This window comes from Macaca mulatta, chromosome 20 (genome assembly GCF_049350105.2).
Source record: "Macaca mulatta isolate MMU2019108-1 chromosome 20, T2T-MMU8v2.0, whole genome shotgun sequence".
NCBI classification, from domain to species: Eukaryota; Metazoa; Chordata; class Mammalia; order Primates; family Cercopithecidae; genus Macaca; species Macaca mulatta.
In genome coordinates this window covers 31,283,521-31,303,689 of record NC_133425.1, presented here as the reverse complement: position 1 = coordinate 31,303,689, position 20,169 = coordinate 31,283,521, and positions in this window count along the sequence as shown.

The following is a 20,169-nucleotide window of genomic DNA, read 5'->3' as shown; positions in this document are numbered from 1 at the left end:
CTGAAGATGTTCGGGTTTTCCCCATAGAGGTCAATGGGGTCCCAAATGTCCCTTTGCAGATCCTCCAAAAAGAGATTTTCCAACTGCTAAATCAAAACAAATGTTTAACTCTGCGGGATGAACCTGTACATCAAAAATCAGTTTCACTGATTACTGTGGGAACTGGCCAACAGCCCACAATGCAACAGGGCTCTCTCTTTGTTCCTAGGTGGATCGGCAGGTCAAGAAATGATAGACAAACACAAGATAGTGAAAGCTGGGTCCAGGGGGTGTCACCGTCTTCTGGTCCTGTGGTGCCAACAATGCACTGGATATGCCAGTATTTATTATTAAGTTTAGTGAGTGTGGGGGTAGGATAGTGAGGGATTTATGGTCATTTGATTATGAGGTGAGATGGTCACATGGGATGAAGTAATTCTATAACATAATATCTGTATGCAGAAGTACAGTATACGGAGATAAGAATTTACAATATATTGTGTGCATCAGTAATTTCTAACAGAGCCTTAAAACAGGAAAAGCAGTAACAGTTGTAGCAAAAGCTGGTTACAAAAAATTCATAGAAACAGGACGTGAAGTTTAGTTTTAGTTTCTAACAGAGCCTTAAAACAGGAACACAGTCTTTCCATAACCTATGATTAGCAAGATATTAATCAGTAGTAACAGTTGCAGCAAAGCTGGTTACAAAAGAATCACAGAAACAGGACATGAAGTTAGACCACCGGTTAGACCATAAATTCTCAGAAGGGAGTATGCCTTAACCCCAAAGAGGCCTCGAAGAGCTGTGGCAAGATGAGGGCATTTATAGCCCTATCTTAATCATACGGACAGGTGCCCCCATGCTTCCATTTATAGGCTCTCTATGAGGGTCACATTCCATTCCCAGAGCTATGAACATCTGCTTTTCTGAGATAGGAATCTTGGTGATGGGAAATCTCCCTGACTGCACGTCCATTCATAGGCTCTCTGCCATGGGAAGCACATCACACGCTGTTGGCTCATTCTGGCAGTCCAACTTGACATTGTCTTTACAAAATCCTGCATGCGATTTTGTATTTAAAATAACCAGGAGCATTTCATCTTTTATTCCATAGCAATAGTTTCAGGGGGTCTCCCTACAATTGATAGCTTCATTCTAGTTTTTATCTGGGGATATTCAGATTTTCTTACAGGCCTCAATGAGATCCCTAATGTTTCTTCCATGTTTCTCCAAAAAGAGTGTTTCCAACCTGCCGAATCAAAAGAACTATTTACCTCTGTGAGATGAATCCACACATCACGAAACAGTTTCAGAAATTGCTTCTTTCTAGTTTTTATCTGGGGACTTTTTTTTACCTGTAGGTATCAATGGGCTCCCTAGAGTCCCATCACAGATTCTACAAAAAGAGTGTTAGCAATCTGCTGAATGAAAAGAAAGTTTTCACTTTGTGAAATGTATCCACACATAACAAAGCAGTTTCACTGATTGCTTCTTTCTAGTTTTTATCTGGGGATATTTGGCTTTTCCCCATAGGTCTGAAAGAGCTCCCAAGTGTGCCTTTGCGATTCTCAAAAAAGAGTTTTTTCAACCTGATGAATCATAGGAAGGGTTGAACTCTGTGAGATAAATCCACACATCACAAGGCAGTTTTATAGATAGCTTCTTTGTAGTTTTTATCTGAGGACTTTCCATTTTTCCCCAGTGCCTCAATGGGCTCCCAAATGTCCCTTCACTGATCTCCAAAAAGAGTGTTTCCAAACTGCTGTGTCAAAAGAAAGATTTAACTCTGAGAGATGAATCCACACATTACAAAGCAGTTTCACAGATTGCTTCTTTCTAGTTATTATCTGGGGATATTCAGTTTTACCCCATAGTCCTCAAAGGGATCCCAAATCTCCCTCCACAAATACACAAAAAATAGTTTTTCTAACCTGATGAATAAATGTGAAGCTTCAACTCTGTGACATGAATCCACACATCACAAGGCAGTTTCACAGATAACTTCTTTCTAGTTTTCATGTGGGGTATTTGCTTTTTCCCCATAGGAAATAATGGGCTCTCAAATGTCCCTTCATAAATTCTTTAAAAAGATTGTTTACTACCTGCTGAATCAAAAGAAAAATTTATCTTTGTGAGTTGAATCTACATATCACAAAGCAGTTTCACGTATAGCTTCTTTCTAGTGTTTATCTAGGGATATTCAGTTTTCCCCTATAATGCTCAATAGGCTCCAAAATGTCCCTTCACAGATTCTCCAACGAGTGTGTTCAACCTTCTGAATCAAAAGAAAGATTTAAATCGGTGAGATGAATCCACAAATCACAAAGCAGTTTCATGGAAGTGTCTTTCTACTTTTTATCTGGGGATATTTAGTTTTTTGCCTAGGCCTCAAGGGACTCCCAAATATCCCTTCACAGATTCCCCAAAAAGAGCATTTCCCACTGGCTGAATGAAAACAAAATTTTAACTCTCTGAGATGAATCCACATATCACAAAGCAATTACACAGATAGCTTCTGTCTAGTTTTCATTTGGGGATATTCAATTTATCCACATAAACATCAATGGGCTACGAAATGTCCCTTCGCAGATTCTACAAAGAGTGTTTCTGACCTGTTGAAACAAAAGAAAGGTTTAAATATGTGAGATGAATAAACAAATAACAAAAAAGTTTCACAGATACCTGTTTTCTAGTGTTTATCTTGGCATATTTGGTTTTTCCACATAGGACTCCAAATATCCTTTTGGAGATTCTCCAAAAAGAGTGTTTACAATCTGCTGAATCAAAAGAAGGGAGAACTCTGTTAGCTGAATCCACACATTTCAAACCAGTTTTACAGATTATTTCTTTTTCTTTTTATCTAGAGATACTCAATTTTTCACTATAGGCCTCAATGCGTTCAAAAATGTCTTTTCACAGATCCTGCGAAAAGAGGGTTTTCAATCTGCTGACTCAAAGGAAAGGTTAAACTTGTGAGACGAATCCAAACATCACAAAGCAGTTTCACAGATGACTTCTTTGTACTTTTTATCTGGAGAAATTCAGATTTTCACCAAAGGCTTCAGTGGGCTCCCAAATGTCTCTTCACAGATTCTCCAAAAAGAGTGTTTCCAACCTGCTATATCAAAAGAAAGGTTTAACTCTTTGAGATGAATCCATACATGTCAAAGCAGTTTCACACACAGCTTCTTTTTAATTTTTGTCTGGGGATGTTCCATTTTTCCTTATAGGCCTCAATGGGCTCCCAAATGTCACTTTGCCAATTATCCAAAGAGAGTTTCCAACTTCTTGAATCAAAAGAAAGATCTAAGTTTGTAAGGTGAATCAACACATCACCACGCAGTTTCAGAGATAGTATATTTCTAGTTTTTATCTGGGAATATTCTGGGTTTTTTTTTTTTTCCATACACCTCGAAAAGCTCCCAGATATCCTTTGCAAATTCTCCAAAAAGAGTGTTATTACATGCTGAACAACAACACAAATTTTATTCTGTGAGAGGTATCCATACATCACAAAGCAGTCTCACAGATAGGTTCTTTCTAGCTTTCATATGGGGATATTTGTTTTTCTCCATAGGCCTCAATGTGCTTCCAAATGTCCCTTCACAGGTTTCCCGAAAAGAGTGTTTCCAAACTGCTGAATCAAGATAAAGTTGTTCCTGTGTGACATGAATTCACACATGAAAAATCAAATTCCCAGGTAACTTCTTTCTAGTTTTCATCTGGAAATATCCGTTTTAGACCATAGACTTCAAAAGGCCTCCAAAATGTCTTTTTGTGGATTATGTAAAAAGGGTGTTTCCAACCTGCTGAATCAAAAGAAAAGTTTAACTCTGTGTAATGAATCCACACATCACAAAGCAGTTTCACAGATGGCTTCTTTCCACATTTTATTGGAAATATTCAGTTTTACCCCATAGGCTTCAATAACTCCCAAATGTCCCTTCTAAGGGTCACCACAAAGAGTGTTTCCAACCTCTTAATTCAAAACAAAGGTTCCAATCCAACCAACAGTGTAAAAGTGTTCCTATTTCTCCACATCCTCTCCAGCACCTGTTGTTTCCTGACTTTTTAATGATCGCCATTCTAACTGGTGTGAGATGGTATCTCATTGTGGTTTTGATTTGCATTTCTCTGATGGCCAGTGATGATGAGCATTTTTTCATGTGCCTGTTGGCTGTATGAATGTCTTCTTTTGAGAAATGTCTGTTCATATCCTTTGCCCACTTTTTGATGGGGTTGTTTGTTTTTTTCTTGTAAATTTGTTTGAGTTCTTTGTAGGTTCTGGATATTAGCCCTTTGTCAGATGAGTAGATTGCAAAAATTTTCTCCCATTCTGTAGGTTGCCTGTTCAACCATTATGGAAAACAGTATGGCGATTCCTCAAGGATCTAGGACTAGATGTACCATATGACCCAGCCATCCCATTACTGGGTACATACCCAAAGGATTATAAATTATGCTGCTATAAAGACACATGCACACGTATGTTTATTGCAGCACTATTCACAATAGCAAAGACTTGGAATCAACCCAAATGTCCATCAGTGACAGACTGGATTAAGAAAATGTGGCACATATACACCATGGAATACTATGCAGCCATCAAAAAGGATGAGTTTGTGTCCTTTGTAGGGACATGGATGCAGCTGGAAACCATCATTCTTAGCAAACTATCACAAGAACAGAAAACCAAACACCGCATGTTCTCACTCATAGGTGGGAACTGCACAATGAGATCACTTGGACTCAGGAAGGGGAACATCACACACCGGGGCCTATCATGGGGAGGGGGGAGTGGGGAGGGATTGCACTGGGAGTTATACCTGATGTAAATGACGAGTTGATGGGTGCAGCACACCAACATGGCACAAGTATACATATGTAACAAACCTGCACGTTATGCACATGTACCCTACAACTTAAAGTATAATAATAATAAATTAATTAAAAAATAAAAATTTAAAAAAAAATACTAAAAAAAAAAAAAAAAAAAAAGGTTCCATTCTTTGTGATGAATCCACGTGTTACTAAGCAGTTTCACAGGTAACTTCTTTCTTATTTTAATCCAAACATAGCAAAGCAATTTCTCACAGAGCTTTAATCTAGTTTTTATCTGGAAATGTTCAGTTTTTCCCCATAGGCCTCAATGGACTCCCAAATGTCCCTTCGCTGGTTATACAAAAAGATTGTCTCCAACAAGCTGATTCAAAAGAAACATTTTAACTCTGTGAGATGAATCTACACATCAAAAAACAGTTTCACGGATAGCTGCTTTCTATTTTTCATCTGGGGATATTCCATTTTGCCCCACAGGCCTCAATGGACTCCCAAGTGTCCCTTCTCAGAGTCTCCAAAAAAGAGTTTCAAACCCTCTGAATCAAAAGAAAGGTTTAACTCTATGAGATAAATCCGCATATCACAAGGCAGTTTCACAGAAAGCGTCTTTCTAGTGTTTATCTGGAGTCATTCAATTTTTCTCAATAAACCTCAATGGGCTCTAAGACGTTTCTTCACAGATTCTCCAAAAACAGTGTTTGCAGTCTGCTGAAACAAAAGAATGGTTTATCTCTGTGTGGTGAATCCACACAGCAGAAAGCAGTTTCGCACATAGCTTCTTTCTAGTTTTTATCTGAGGATATTCTTTCTTTCCCACAGGCCTCAATTGGCACCCAAATGTCCCTTTGCAGAATATCCAAGAAAAGTGTTTTTAACCTTCTGAATAAAAATAAAGGTTTAACCCTCTGAGATAAATCCACCCATCACAAAGCAGTTTCACAGATAGCTTCTTACTAGTTTGTTTTTCTGGAAATACTCAATGGGCTCCAAAATGTCTTTCTGCAGATTCTGCAAAAAGAGTGTTTCCAACCTGCTAAATCAAAAGAAAGATTTAACTCTAGTGGATGAATCCACACATCACACAGCAGTTTCACAGATAGATTCTTTCTAGTTTTTATCTGAGGATATTTGGTTTTTCCCCATAGGCATCAATGGGCTCCCAAGTGTCCCTTCACAGATTCTCCAAAACACGTGTTCCCAACCTACTGAATCAAAAGAAAGGTTTAACTCTATAAGATGAATCCACATATCACAAATATCATGAAGCACTTTCACAGATAGCTTCTTTACAGTTTTTATCCTGGAATATTCAGTTTTTCCCCATAGTCCTCACTGGGCTCCAAAATGTCCCAGCACACATTCTCCAAAACTAGTGTGTCCAAACTGCTGATTCGAAAAAAAAAGGTCTATTTCCATGAGATGAATCCACACATCACAAAGCAGTTTCACAGATAGCTTCTTTGTAGTTTTTATGTGGGGATATTTGGATTTTTTCCGTATGCCTCAATGGGCCCCAAAGTGTCTTTTGGTAGATTCTCCAAAAAGAGTGTTTCCAACCTGCTTAATGAAAAGAAAGGTTTAATTCTGGGAGATGAATCCACATATCTCAAGGGAGTTTCTCAGAGAGCTTCTTTCGAGTTTATATCTGGGAATATTAGGTTTTTCCTCACAGGCCAAAATGGGCTCCCAAATATCCTTTTGCAGATTCTCAAAAGAGAGTGTTTTCAACTTGCTGAATCAAATTAAACGTTAAACTCTGTGAGAAGAATCCACACATCACAAAGCAGTTTCGAAGACACCTTCTTTCCAGTTTTTATCTGGGAATATTCTGTTTTTACACATAGTTCTCAATAAGCTCCCAAATGTCCCATCACCGGTTCTCCAAAAAGAGTGTGTCCAACCTGCTGAGTGAAAACAAAATTTTAATTCTGTGAGATAAATCCACACATCGCAAAGCAATTTCACAAATGGCTACTTTCTAGTTTTTATAAGGGGATATTAGCTTTTCCTCATAGGCCTCAGTGTGCTCCCAAACATCCCTTCATAGATTGTCCAAAAAGTGGGTTTTCGACTGCTGAATCAACTAAAAGGTTAAACTTCTTTAAATTAATCCACACATCACAACGCCGTTTCAGAGATACCTTCATTTTAGTTTTAATCTGGAAATATTATTTTTTCACCCATAGGCCTCGATGGGCTCCAAAATGTGCTTCTGCATAGTCTTCAAAAAAGAGGATTTCCAACCTGCTGAATCAAAGGAAAGGTTTAACTCTGTGAGATGCATCCACTCATCAAAAAGCAGTTTCTCAGATAGCTTCTTTCTAGCTTTTATCTGGGAATATTTGATTTTTATATGTAGGCCTAAGGGCTCCCACATGTCCCTTTGTGGATTCTCCAAAAAGAGTGTTTCCTACCTGTTTAATCTAAAGAAAGGCTTAACTCTCTGAGATGAATCCCCACATCACAAAACAGTTTCACACATAGCTTCTTTCTAGTTTTTTTTTCTAGGTGTATTCAGTTTCACCCCATATGCCACCATGGGCTCCCAAATGTCCCTTCAAAGATTCTCTAAAAAAAGTGTTTCCATCCTGCTCAACCAAAAGAAAGGTTTAACTCTGTGAGCTGAATCCACACATCGCAAAGCAGTTTCACAGATAAATTCTTTCTTGTTTTTATTTGGTGATATTTGTTTTTTTTCCAGAGGCCTCAAAGGGCTCACATATGTCCCTTCTGATTCTCCAAAGACAGTGTTTTCATTCTGATGAATTAAAGGAAATCTTTAACACTGTGAAATGAAACAATACATCAGAGATCAATTTCAGAGATAACTTTATTCTAGTTTTTATCTGGGAATTTTTGTTCTTTACCCAGAAGCCTCATTAAGCTCCCAAATGTCCCTTTGCACGTGCTCCAAAAACAGAAAAAGAGTGTTTCCAACCTGATGAATCAAAAGACAAGAATAATTCTATGAAATGTATCCATACATTACAAAGAAGTTTTACAGATAGCTTTTTTCTGGTTTTTATTTGGGAATATTCAGTTTTGCCCTATAAGCCTCAAAGGGCTCCCAAATGTCCCTTTGTCGATTCTCCACAAAGAGTGGTTTCAACCTGCTGAATAAAAATAATGGTTAAACTCTGTGAGATTAATCCATTCATCACAAAGCAGATTCACAGAGAGCTTCCTTCTGGTTTTTATCTAGGGATACAGGTTTTTCCCCATAGGCTACATCAGGGTCCCAAATGTCCCCTCCCGGATTCTCCCATAACAGTGTTTCCAAGTTGCTGAATCAAAAGAATGGTTTAGCTGTGTGAGATGAATCCACACATCACATCAGTTTCACAGATAGCTTCTTTCTAGTTTCCATCTAGGGATATTTGGCTTCCCATAGTCCTCCATGGGCTTCAAATTATCCCTTTGCAGATTCTCCAAAAAGAGTGTTTTCAACCTGCTGAAACAAAGAAAAGTTTTAATTGCTTAACATGGATCCACACATAACAAAGCAGTTTCACAAATAATTTCTTTCTAAGTTTTATCTGGGGATATTCGTTTTTTTCCCCCATAGGCTACGATGAGCTCCCAAAAGTACCTTTACAGATATTCCAAAAAGTGTTTCTCACCTGATGAATTAAAATAATGTTTTAACTCTATTAGATAAATCCACACATCACAGAACAGTTTCATCGATAGCATCTTTCTAGTTTCTATCTGGGGATATTTAGTTTTTCCCCATAGCCCACAAAGGGCTCCCAAATGTCCCTTTGCAGATTCCCCATAAAAGCTGTTTCCAACCCACTGAGAAAAGGGAAAGTATTGACTCTGTGAGAAAAACCCACACATCACAAAGCAGTTTCACAGGTAGCTTCTTTCTAGTTTTTATCTGGGGATATTCCAGTTTTTCCTCATAGAACTCAATTGGCTTCCAAATGTTGCTTCATAGATTCTCCGTAAAAAGTGTTTACAACTGTTGAATCAATAGAATGGTTTAGTTCTGTGAGGTGAATCCATACACCACAAAGCAGTTTCACAGATAGCTGCTTCCATGTTTTTATTTGGGGATACTGAGTAGCTTTTTATAGGCATCAAAGGGCTCAAAATATGTCTTCACAGATTCTCCAAAAAAAAAGTGTTTACAACGGATTGAATCAAAAGATAGGTATAACTGTGAGATGAATCCAAACGTCACAAAGCAGTTTAACAGATAGCTTCTTCCTAGTTTTTATCAGGAGATATTCAATTTTTCCCCATAAGCCTCATGGGTTCCCAAATGTCCTGTCGCAGATTTTCCAAAAAGAGTATTTCCAACCTGCTGAACAAAAAAAATGTTTAATTCTGTGAGATGAATGTACACATCATGAAGTAGCTTCACAGATACTTTCCTTCTAATTTTTATCTGGGTTTATTTTGTTTTTCCTCTTAGGTCCCAATTGGCTTCAAAATGTTCCTTCACAGTTTCTCCAAAAAGAGTGTTCCCAACGTGCTGAATCAAAAGAAAGGTTTAACTCTGTGAGATGAATCAACACATCATAAAGAAGTTTCACAGATAGCTGCTTTCTAGTTTTTATCTGGGGATATTCATTTTTTTCCCGTAGGCTACAAAGGGCTCCCAAATGTCTCTTTGCAGATTCTCCAAAAGATGTGTTTCCAACCTGCTAAATAAAAAGAAATGTTTAACTCTGTGAGATGAATCCACATATCAAAAAGCAGTTTCACAGATAGTTTCTTTCTAGTTTTTTTCCAGGGATACCCAGTTTCTTCCCATAAGCCTCCATGGGCTCCCATACGTCCCTTGGCAGATACTTGAAAAGCGTGTTTCCAATCTACTGAATCAAATCAAAGGTTGGACTCTCTGAGATGAATCCACACATCACAAAGCAGTTTCACAGACAGCTTCTTTCTAGGTTTATAAGGAATATTTGGTTTTCCACCATAAACCCCATTTTACTCCCAAATGTCTCTTCACAGATTCTCCAATGAGTTTTTCTCACCTGCTGAATCACATCAAAGTTTTAACTCTGTGACATGAATCCATACATCACAAAGCAGTTTCACAGATAGCTTTTTTCCAGTTTTTAACTAGGGATGTTTGGTTTTATTCTCCCCTAGGCCTCAATGGACTTCCAAAAGTCCTTTAAAGATTCTGCAAGAAAAGTGTTTACAACTTCCTGAATCAAAAAAAGATTTAATCCTGTGAAATGAATTCACATATCATGATGCAGTTTCACAGATAACCTCTTTCTAGTTTTTATCTGGGGATAATCAGGTTTTCCCCATATCCTTCAAACGGTTCCCAAATGTCTCTTCATAGATTCTAGAAAAAGTGTGTTTCCAACCTGCTGAATCAAAAGAAAGTTTTAACTCTGTAACATGAATCCATACATCCAAAGTGGATTCATAGATATCTTCTTTCTGGTTTTTATCTAAGGATATTCTGTTTTTCCCCAGAGGCTTCAATGGGCTTTCAAATGTCCTTTTGCAGATTCTCCAAAAGGAGTGTTCCTAGCCTGCTGAATCAAAGGAAAGGTTTAACTCTGTGAGATGAATCCACACATCACATCAGTTTCACACTTATCTTCTTTCGAGTTTTTATGGTGGGATATTCGGTTTTTCCCCATAGGCCTCAATGGGTTCCCAAATACTGTTTTGTAGATTCACTAAAAAGAGCTTTCTCAACGTGCTGAATCAAAGGAAAATTTTAACTCTATGATTTGAATCCACACATCAGAAAGCAGTTTCACAGAGAGCTTCTTTCTAGATTTTATCTGAGGATATTCGGTTTTCCCCAATAAGCCTCAATAGGCTCCCAAATGTTTCTTCGTGTATTCTCCAAAAAATAATGTTTTCAACCTGCTTAATCAAAAGAAAGTTTTAACTCTCTGATATGAGTCTACATATCACAAAAAATGTTTTATGGATAGCTTCTTTCTACTTTTTATGTGGATATATTTAGTTTTGCCCCATAGGCCTCAACGGGCTCCCGAATGTCCCTTCCCACATCCTACAAACAGAATGCTTCCAACTTGTTGAATGAAAAGAAAAATTTAACTCTGTGAGATGAATCCACACATCATAAAACAGTTTCAGAAACATCTTCTTTCTAGTTTTCATCTGTGGATATTCGACTTTTCCCTATATGCCTCAATTGGTTCTCAAATGCCCCAGCCAAGATTCTAAAAAAAAGTTTTTGTAACATGCTGAATCAAAAGACAGGTTTACCTCTGTGAGATGAATTTAGACATCACAAGTTGTTACACAAATAGCTTCTTTCTAGTTTTTATCCACGGATATTAGGGTTTTCCCCATAGGCCACAATGGGCTTTCAAATGTCCCTTCACAGATTGTAAAGAAAGAGTGTTCCCAACCTGCTGCATGAAAAGAAAGGTTTACCTCTGTGAGATGAATTTAGACATCACAAGCTGTTACACAGGTAGCTTCTTTCTCGTTTTTATCTGGGAATATTAGGGTTTTCCCCATAGGCCTCAATGGGCTCCCAAATGTCCCTTTGCAGGTTGTCCAAAAAGATGTGTTTACAACCTGATAAATAAAAAAAAAAGGTTTAACTCTGCAAGATGAATCCACAAATCACAAAACAGTTTCACAGATAGTTTTTTCCAGTTTTACTCTGGGGTTATTCATTTTTTTTCCAATAAGCCTAAATGGGTTCCAAAATGTCCCTTTGCAGATACTTCAAAAAGCGTGTTTCCAACTTCCTGAATCAAAATAAAGGTTTAACTCTGTGAAATGAATAAACATATAACAAAGCTGTTTCACAGATAGATTCTTTCTAGTTTTTATCTGGAAATATTCAGTTTCTCCCACAGACCGCCATTGTCTCTCAAATGTTTCTTCACAGAATCTGTAAAAAGAGTGTTTCCCACCAGCTGAATCAAAAGAAAGGTTTAATTCTATGAGATGAATCATCACATCAGAAAGTAGTTTCAGATAGCTTCTTTCTAGTTTTATCTGGGGATATTTGCTTTTTCCTTATGGGCGCCAATGGGCTCCCAACTATCCCTTCACAGATTGTCAAAAAAGAGTTTTTTTCAAACTGCTGAATCAAAACAAAGGTTTAACTCTGTAAGATAAACCCACACATCATAAAGCACTTTCACTATAGTTTCTATCTAGTGTTTCTCTGTTGATATTTGGTTTTCCCCAAAGGCCTCAATTGGCTCCCAAATGTTCCTTGGTAGACACTCCAAAAAGAGTCTTTTCATCTTTCTGAATCAAAAGAAAGCTTTCCACCTGTGAAGTGAATCCACACTTCATAACGCAGTTTCTCAAATAAGAAACTAGTTTTAAACAGGGGATTGTCAGTTTTGAAACATAGGCCTCAAAAGGCTCCCAAATGCTGAATCAAAAGGAGGATTAACTTTGGGAGATGAATCCACAAAGCACAAGCAGTTTCACAGACAGCTACTTTCTAATTTTTAGCAGAGGACATTTCATTTATTCCCATAGGCTACAATTGACTCCCAAATACCCCTTCATAGATTCTCCAAAAAGAGTACTTCCAATCTGTTGAATCAAAATGAAGGTTTAACTCTGTGAAATGAATCCACACATCACAAAGCAGTTTGACAGATAGCTGCTTTTTACTTTTTATCTTGGGATATTTGGTTTTTCTCCATATGTCTCAATGAGTGTTCAAATGTCTCTTCCAAGATTTTCAAAAACGTATTTTTCCAACATGCTTAAGCAAAAAAGCTTTAAATGTGTGAGAAGAATCCATACATCACAAAGTTGTTTCACAGATACCTTATTTGTCATTTTTATCTGGGGACTTTTTTTTCACTTAGGCATCAATGGGCTTCCAAAATTACCTTTGCAGATTCTCCAAAAACGGTGGTTCCAACCAGCTGAGTCAAAAAAAAAAAAGAAAAGAAAAGAAAAGAAAAGAAAAGAAAAGAAAAGAAAAGAAAAGAAAAGAAAAGAAAAGAAAAAAGGTTTAACTCTCTGAGATGAATCCACACATCTCAAAGCATTTTCACAGACAGCTTCTTTCTAGTTTTTATCTGGGGATAATCAATTTTCCTTATGGGTCTCAAAGGGCAGCAAAATGTCCCTTCATAGATTCTCCAAAAACAATATTTCCAGCTTGCTGAATCAAAAGACATGTTTAGCTCTGAATGATGAATCCACACATGGCTGGGCATGGTGGCTCATGCCTGTAATCCAAGCACATTGGGAGGCTGAGACAGTTGGATCATCATGAGGTCAGGAGATGGAGACCATCCTGGCTAACATGATGAAACCCCGTCTCTACTAAAAATACAAAAACAATTAACCTGGCATGGTGGTGGATGCCTGCAGTCCCAGTTACCCAGGAGGCAGAGGCAGGAGAATGACTTGAATGCAGGAGGTGGAGCTTGCAGTGAGCCAAGAAAGCACCACTGCACTCCGGCCTGGGTGACGGAGAGAAACTGCATCATAAAAAAAAAAAAAAAAAAAAAAAAAGATGAATTCACACATGAGAAAGCAATTTCACTGACAGTTTCTTTTTAGTTTTTATCTGGAGACATTTGATTTTTCCCCATAGGCCTCAATGGTTTCCAAATGTCCCTTCTCAGATGTTCCATTTATAGTGCTTCCAACCTGCTGAATCAAAAGAAAGGTTTAACTCTGTGAGAACAGTTTCACAGATAGCTTCTTTCTAGTTGATCCCTAGGGATATTCGGTTTTTCCCCTTATCATCAAAGAAATGCCAAATGACCCTTCGCAGATTTTCCAAAAACTGTGTTTCCACATTACTGTGTCAAAAGAAAGATTTAACTCTGTTACATGAATCCACACATCACAAAGAAGTTTCACAAATTGCTTCCTTCTGGTTTATTTCTGGGAACAATCCCTTTTCAGCACAGACCTCAAAGGGGTTCCAAATGTCCCTTCTCATATTCTCCAAATAGGGTGCTACCAAACTGCTGAATCAAAAGAAGAGTTTAAATCTATGAGACGAATCCACATATCACAAAGCAATTTCACAGATGGCTTCTTTCTAGTTTTTATCTGGGGATATTCAGTTTTTCCCCATAGGCCTCAAAGGGCCCACAGATGTCCCTTCTAAGATTTACATTCACATAGTCTGTAAAAAGAGTATTTCCAACCTGCTGAATCAAAAGAAAGGTTAAACTCTGTGACATGAATCCACAGATCACAAAGCAGTTTCACAGATAGCTTTTTTCTGGTTTTATCTGAGGATATTTGCTTTGCCCCATAGGCCTCAATGGGATTCCAAATATCCCTTCTCCAATCTTAGAAAAAGAGTGTTTCAAGCCTGCTGAATCAACAGAAGGATTTAAGTGTGTGAGAAGGATTCACACATCACAAAGCATTTCAGTAGATACTTTGTTTCTAGTTTTTATCTGGGGATATTCCGTTTTTCTTGATAGGCCTCAATGGGTTCCCAAATATCCCTTCACAGATTCTACAAAAAAAGTGTGTCCAACCTTCTGGATCCAAATACAATTTTATCTCTGTGATATGAATCCAGCTCTCACCAAACAGATTCACTCTTAGCTTCTTTACAGTTTTGTCTAGGGATATTTTTTTTTTTCCATATACCTAAATGGCCTCCTAAATGTCCCTTCACAGATTGTACAAAAATAGTGATTCCAACCTACTGAATCAAAAGGAAAATTTAACTATGTGAGATAAATCCACACATCCCAAAGCAGTTTCACAGATAACTTCTTTCTGGTTTTTATATGAAGATATTTGGTTTTTCCCCATAGGCTTCAATTGGAACCAACTGTTACTTTGCACATTCTCCAAAACGAAGTTTTCCAACCTGATGAATCAAAAAAAGTGGTTAAACCTTTGAGTTTAATTCACATTTCATAAAGCAATTCAAAGATAGCTTCTTTCTTGTTATCTGGGGATATTTGGTTTTACCCCACAAGCCTCAAAGAGGTCCTAAATGTTCCTTCACAGATTCTCCAAAGAGAATGTTTCCACCCTGCTAAATCTCAAAAAAGATTTAACACGGTGAGATGAATCCACACATCACAAAGCGGAAACCACACATCACAGATAGCTTATTTTTAGGTTTTATCTGTGGTTATTTGTTTTTTCCCCTTAGGCCTCTATGGCCTCCCAAATGTCCCTTTGCAGATTCCCTAAAATGATTGTTTACAACATGATGCTTTAAAATAAAGGTTTAAATCTGTGAGATGAAGCCACACATCACAAAGTAGTTTCACAGATAGCTTCTGTGTAGTTTTTATTGAGGGATATTCAGTTTTTTCCCATACGCCTCAAAGGACTCTGAAATGTCCCTAAGGAGATTCTACAAAAAGAGGTTTTCCAACGATTGAATCAGAAAAAAATTTCAACTCTGTGAGATGAACACATACCTCACAAAACAGTTTCACAGATGGCTTCTTCCTAGTTTTTATATGGTTATATTCAGTTTTGCACCAATGGTCTCCTTGGGTGCCCAAATGTCCTTTTGCTGTTTCTCCAAAAAGTATGTTCCCCAGCTACTGAATCAAAAGAAAAGTTTAACTTTCTGAGATCAATGGAAACATCACAAAGCAATTTCACAGATAGCTTCTTTCTAGTTTTCATCTGGGAATAATCGGTTTTTCCCTATATGCCTCCCAATGCCCTTATGCAGATTCCTCAAAAAGAGTGCTTCCAAACTGGTGAATCAAAAGAAAGGTTTAGCTCTTTGAGATGAATCCACATATCACAAAGTAGTTTCACAGATAGCTTCTTTCTAGTTTTATCAGGGAATATTGTTTTTCCACATAAGCCTGAATGGGGTCCAAAATTTCTCTTTGTAGATTCTAGAAAAAGAGCTTTTCCACCCAGCAGAATCAAAAAAATGATTTAACTATGTGAGAATGATCCACACATCCAAAGCAGTTTCACAAATAATTTCTTTCTAGTTTTCATCTGGGGATAATCGGCTTTTCATCTAAGGCCTCATTTGGTGCACAAGTGTCCCTTTGAAGATTCTCCAAAAAGACTGTTTCTGACCTGCTGAATCAAAAGAAAAGTTTAACTCTGTTAGTTGAATCCACACATCAAAAACCAGTTTCACAGATAACTTCTTTCTAGTTTTTATCTGGGGATATTAGGTTTTTCCCCATATGCTTCAAAGGTTTCCAAAATGTCTCTTCACAGATTCTCCAAAAAGAGTGTTTCCAACCTGCTGAATCAAAGAAATGGTTAGCTCTGTGAGATGAATACACAAATCACAAGCAGTTTCACAGAGAGCTTCTTTCTAGTTTTTATCTGGGATACTCTTTTTTTCCCCATAGGCCTCAAATGGCTCTCAAACAGCCCTTTGCAGATTCTCCAAAAAAAGTGTTTCCAACCTGATGAATCAAAAGCAAGGTTTCACTCTGTGAGTTGAATCAACACATCAAAAGCAGTTCACGAATAGCTTCTTTTTAGTTTTTATCTAGGGATATTCAGTTTTTTTTCAGGCTTCAATGAGCTCCCAAATGCCCCTTCACAGATTCAACAAAAGATGTGTTTACAACCTTCTGCATCTCAAGAAAAGTTTAGCACTGTGAGATAAAGCCACACATCACAGAGTAATTTCACAGATAACTTCTTTCTTATTTTTATCAGGGTATACTCGTTTTATTTTCCATAGGCATCAATGGACTCACAAATATCCCTGCATAGATGCTTCAAAAAAGGTGTTTCCTACCTGCTGAATCAAAAGAAAGTTTTACCTCTGTAAGATGAACCCACATATCACAAATCAATTTCACAGATGATTTCTTTCTAGTATTTATTTGGGGATATTTGGTTTTTCCTGACAGGTCTTAATGAGCTCATAAATGTCCCTTTGCAGATTCAACAAAAAGAGTGTTTCTAACCTTGTGAGCTAAAAGTAAAGTTTAACTTTGTGAGATGAATCCACAAATCACACAGCAGTTTCACAGATAATTTCTTTCCAATTTTTATCTGAGGATGTTCAATTTTTTCCCATAGGTCTCAAGGGGCACCCAAATATCCATTTGCAGATTGTGCAACAAGACTGTTTCCAACCTACTGAGTTAAAAGAAAGGTTTAACTTTGTGAGATGAATCCATATATCAAAAAGTAGTTTCACAGAAAGCTTCGTTCTAGTTTTAATCTGAAAATATTCACTTTTTCCACATATGCCACAATGGTCTCCCAAGTGTCCCTTCACAGATTTTCCAAAAATAGTTTTTTCAATCTACTGCATCAAAAGATAGGATGAACTCTGTGAGATGAATCCACAGATCACAAAGCAGCTTCACATATAACTTCTTTCTTGTTTTATCAGAATATAAATTTTTTTCCCCATAGACCTCAATGGGCTCTGAAATACTCCTATGCAGATCCTAGAAAAAGAGTGTTTCAATTCTGCTGAATCAACAGAAAGTTTTATCTGTGTGAGAATGATCCATACGTCTCAAAGCACTTTCACAGATTCTTTCTTTCTGGCTTTAATCGGGATATTCAGTTTATCCTCCTAGACCTCAATGGGCTCCCAACAATCCCTTTGCAGATTCTACAAATAGAGTGATTCCAATCTGCTGAAACAAAAGGAAAATTTAATTATGTGAGATAAATCCACTCATCACAAAGCAATTTCAGAGATAGCTTCTTTCTAGTTTTTAATTTGAAGATATTCATTTTTTCCCCATAGGCCTCAATTAGTGCCTAATTGTCCCTCACACATACTTCAAAATGAAGTTTTCCAACTTGTTGAATATAAAGAAAGGGTTAACTCTGTGAGTTGAATTCACATATCAAAAAGCAGTTCAAAGATAACACCCATCTTGTTGTAATCTGGTGATATTTTGTTTTTCCCTGTGGGCCTCAATGAGCTCCAAAATGTCCCTTCACAGATCCTCCAAAGAGAGTATTTCCACCCTGCTGATTCAAAAGAAAGGTTTAACTCTCTGAGATGAATCCACACATCACAAGGCAGTTTTTAGCTTTTCTATGAGGATATTCTGTTTTCCCCCATTGGACTACATGGACACACAGATGTCCTTTTCTAGATTATCCAAAAACAGTGTTTCCAAGCTACAGAACCAAAAGAAAAGCTTAATTCTGTGAGATTATTCCACATATTACAAAGCAGTTTCACACATAGATTCTTTCTAGTTTCCATTTGGAGATATTCTTTTTGTTTGTTTGTTTTGTTTTGTTTTGTTTTGTTTTTACCATACACCTCAATGTATTCCCAAAAGTTCCTTTGGAGGTTCTCCAAAAACAGTGTTTCCAAACTGCTGTATTAGAAGAAAGTTTTAACTCTGTGAGATGATGATACACACCACAAAACAGTTTCACAGATTTGTTCTTTGTAGTTTTTATCTGAGTATACTCAGCTTGTCACCACAGGCCTCCATACGCTATTAAGTATCCCTTCTCAGATTATACAAAAGGACTGTTTGCAACCTACTGAATCAAAAGAAAGGTTTAAGTCTGGGAAATGAATCAACACATTACAAAGCAGCTTAAAGATAGCTCTTTTCTGGGGATATTTACTTTTTCACTGTAGGCCTCAATGAACTCCCAAATGTCATTTTGCAGACTCTACAAAAAGAGTGTTTCCAAACTGCTGAATCAAAAGAAAAGTTCAACTCTGACATGAATCCACACATCACAAAACAATTTAACAGATAGCTTCCTTCTACTTTTTCTCTGGGGATATTCACATTTTCACCATAGGCCTCAATGCATTCCCAAATGTCCCTTCGCAGATTCTACAAAAACAGTGTTTACAAACTACTATATCAAAAGAAAGTTGTAACTCTATGAGATAAATCAACATCTGAGAGCAGCTTCAAGTACAACTTCTTTCTAGTTTTTTACTAGAAAGAAAGAAGGGGATAATCATTTTTTCACCACAGGCCTCGATGCACTCTCAAATGTTCCTTCACAGATTCTGCAAAAACAGTGTCTCCAAACTGCTGAAATGAAAGAAAAGTATAACGCTGTTAGATGAATCCACACATCACAAAGCAGTTTCACACATAACTTCTATTTAGTTTTTATCTGAAGATGTTTGTTTTGTCACCATAGGCCTCAATGTGTTACCAAATGTCCTTCACAGATTCTACAAAAAAAAACTGTTTGCAAACTGCCAAATCAAAAGAAAAAAAATGGTTTAATTGTTTGAGAAGAATCCACACGTCATAAAGCAGTTATACAGATACCTGCTTTCTGGTTTTCATCTGGGTGTATTTCCTTTTTCATGATAGGCCTCAATGTGCTCCAAAAATGTCACATTGTAGATACTACAAAAACAGTGTTTCTAAACTGCTGAATCAAAAGAAAGGTTTAACTCTGTAAGATGAACCTACGCATCATAGAGCAGTTTCACAAACAGCTTCTTTCTAGTTTTCATCTGGGGAGATTTGCTTTTTCACCTTTGGCCTCAAAGAGCTCCCAAATATTCCTTTGCAGATTCTACAAAAACAGTGTTTCCACACTGCTGTATAAAAAGAAATGTTTAACACTGTGAGATGAATCCACACATCACAAAGCAGTTTCACAGATAGCTTCTTTCTAGTTTTTATCTGGGATATTCCAATTGTCACCATAGGCATCAATGCGATCCCAAATGTCCCTTTGCATATTCTACAAAAGGACTACTTGCAACCTGCTGATTCAAAATAAAGTTTTTACTCAGTGAAAAGAATCCAGAGATCACAAAGCAGTTTAACAAATAACTACTTTCTAGTTTTTATATGGGGATATTTTCTTTTCACCATAGGCATCAATAAGCTCCAAAATATCAGTTCACTGATTATACAAAAACAGTGTTTCAAGACTAAGTCAAACGAAAGGCTTAAGTCTGTTAGCTGAATCCACACATCCCAAATCACTTTCACAGATAATTTCTTTCTAGTTTTTATCTGAGGATATTTGCTTTTTCACCATAGGCCTCAATGTGTTCCTAAACGGCCCTTCGCAGCTTCCACAAAAACAGTATTTACAAACAGCTGAGTCAAAAGAAATATTTAACTCTCTGCAATGAATCTAAACACTACAACATAATTTTACAGACAGCTTCTTTCTAGTATTTATCTGGGGAAATTTGCTTTCTCACCATAAGCCTAAAATGTTCCCCCAAATGTTTCTTCACAGATTCTACAAAATCATTTTTTGTAACCTGATGAATCAAAAGAAAGTTGTAACTCTGTGAGATGAATCCACACATCAGAAAGCAGTTTCACTGAGAGCTTCTTTCTAGTTTTTATCTGGGGACATTCGCTTTTTCACCACAGGCCTCAGTGCACTCCCAAATAGCCCTTCAAAGATTCTAGAAAAACAGTGTTTCCAAACTACTGTGTCAAAAGAAATGTTTAACTCTGAGTCAAAACCACACATCACAAAGCATTTTCACAGAG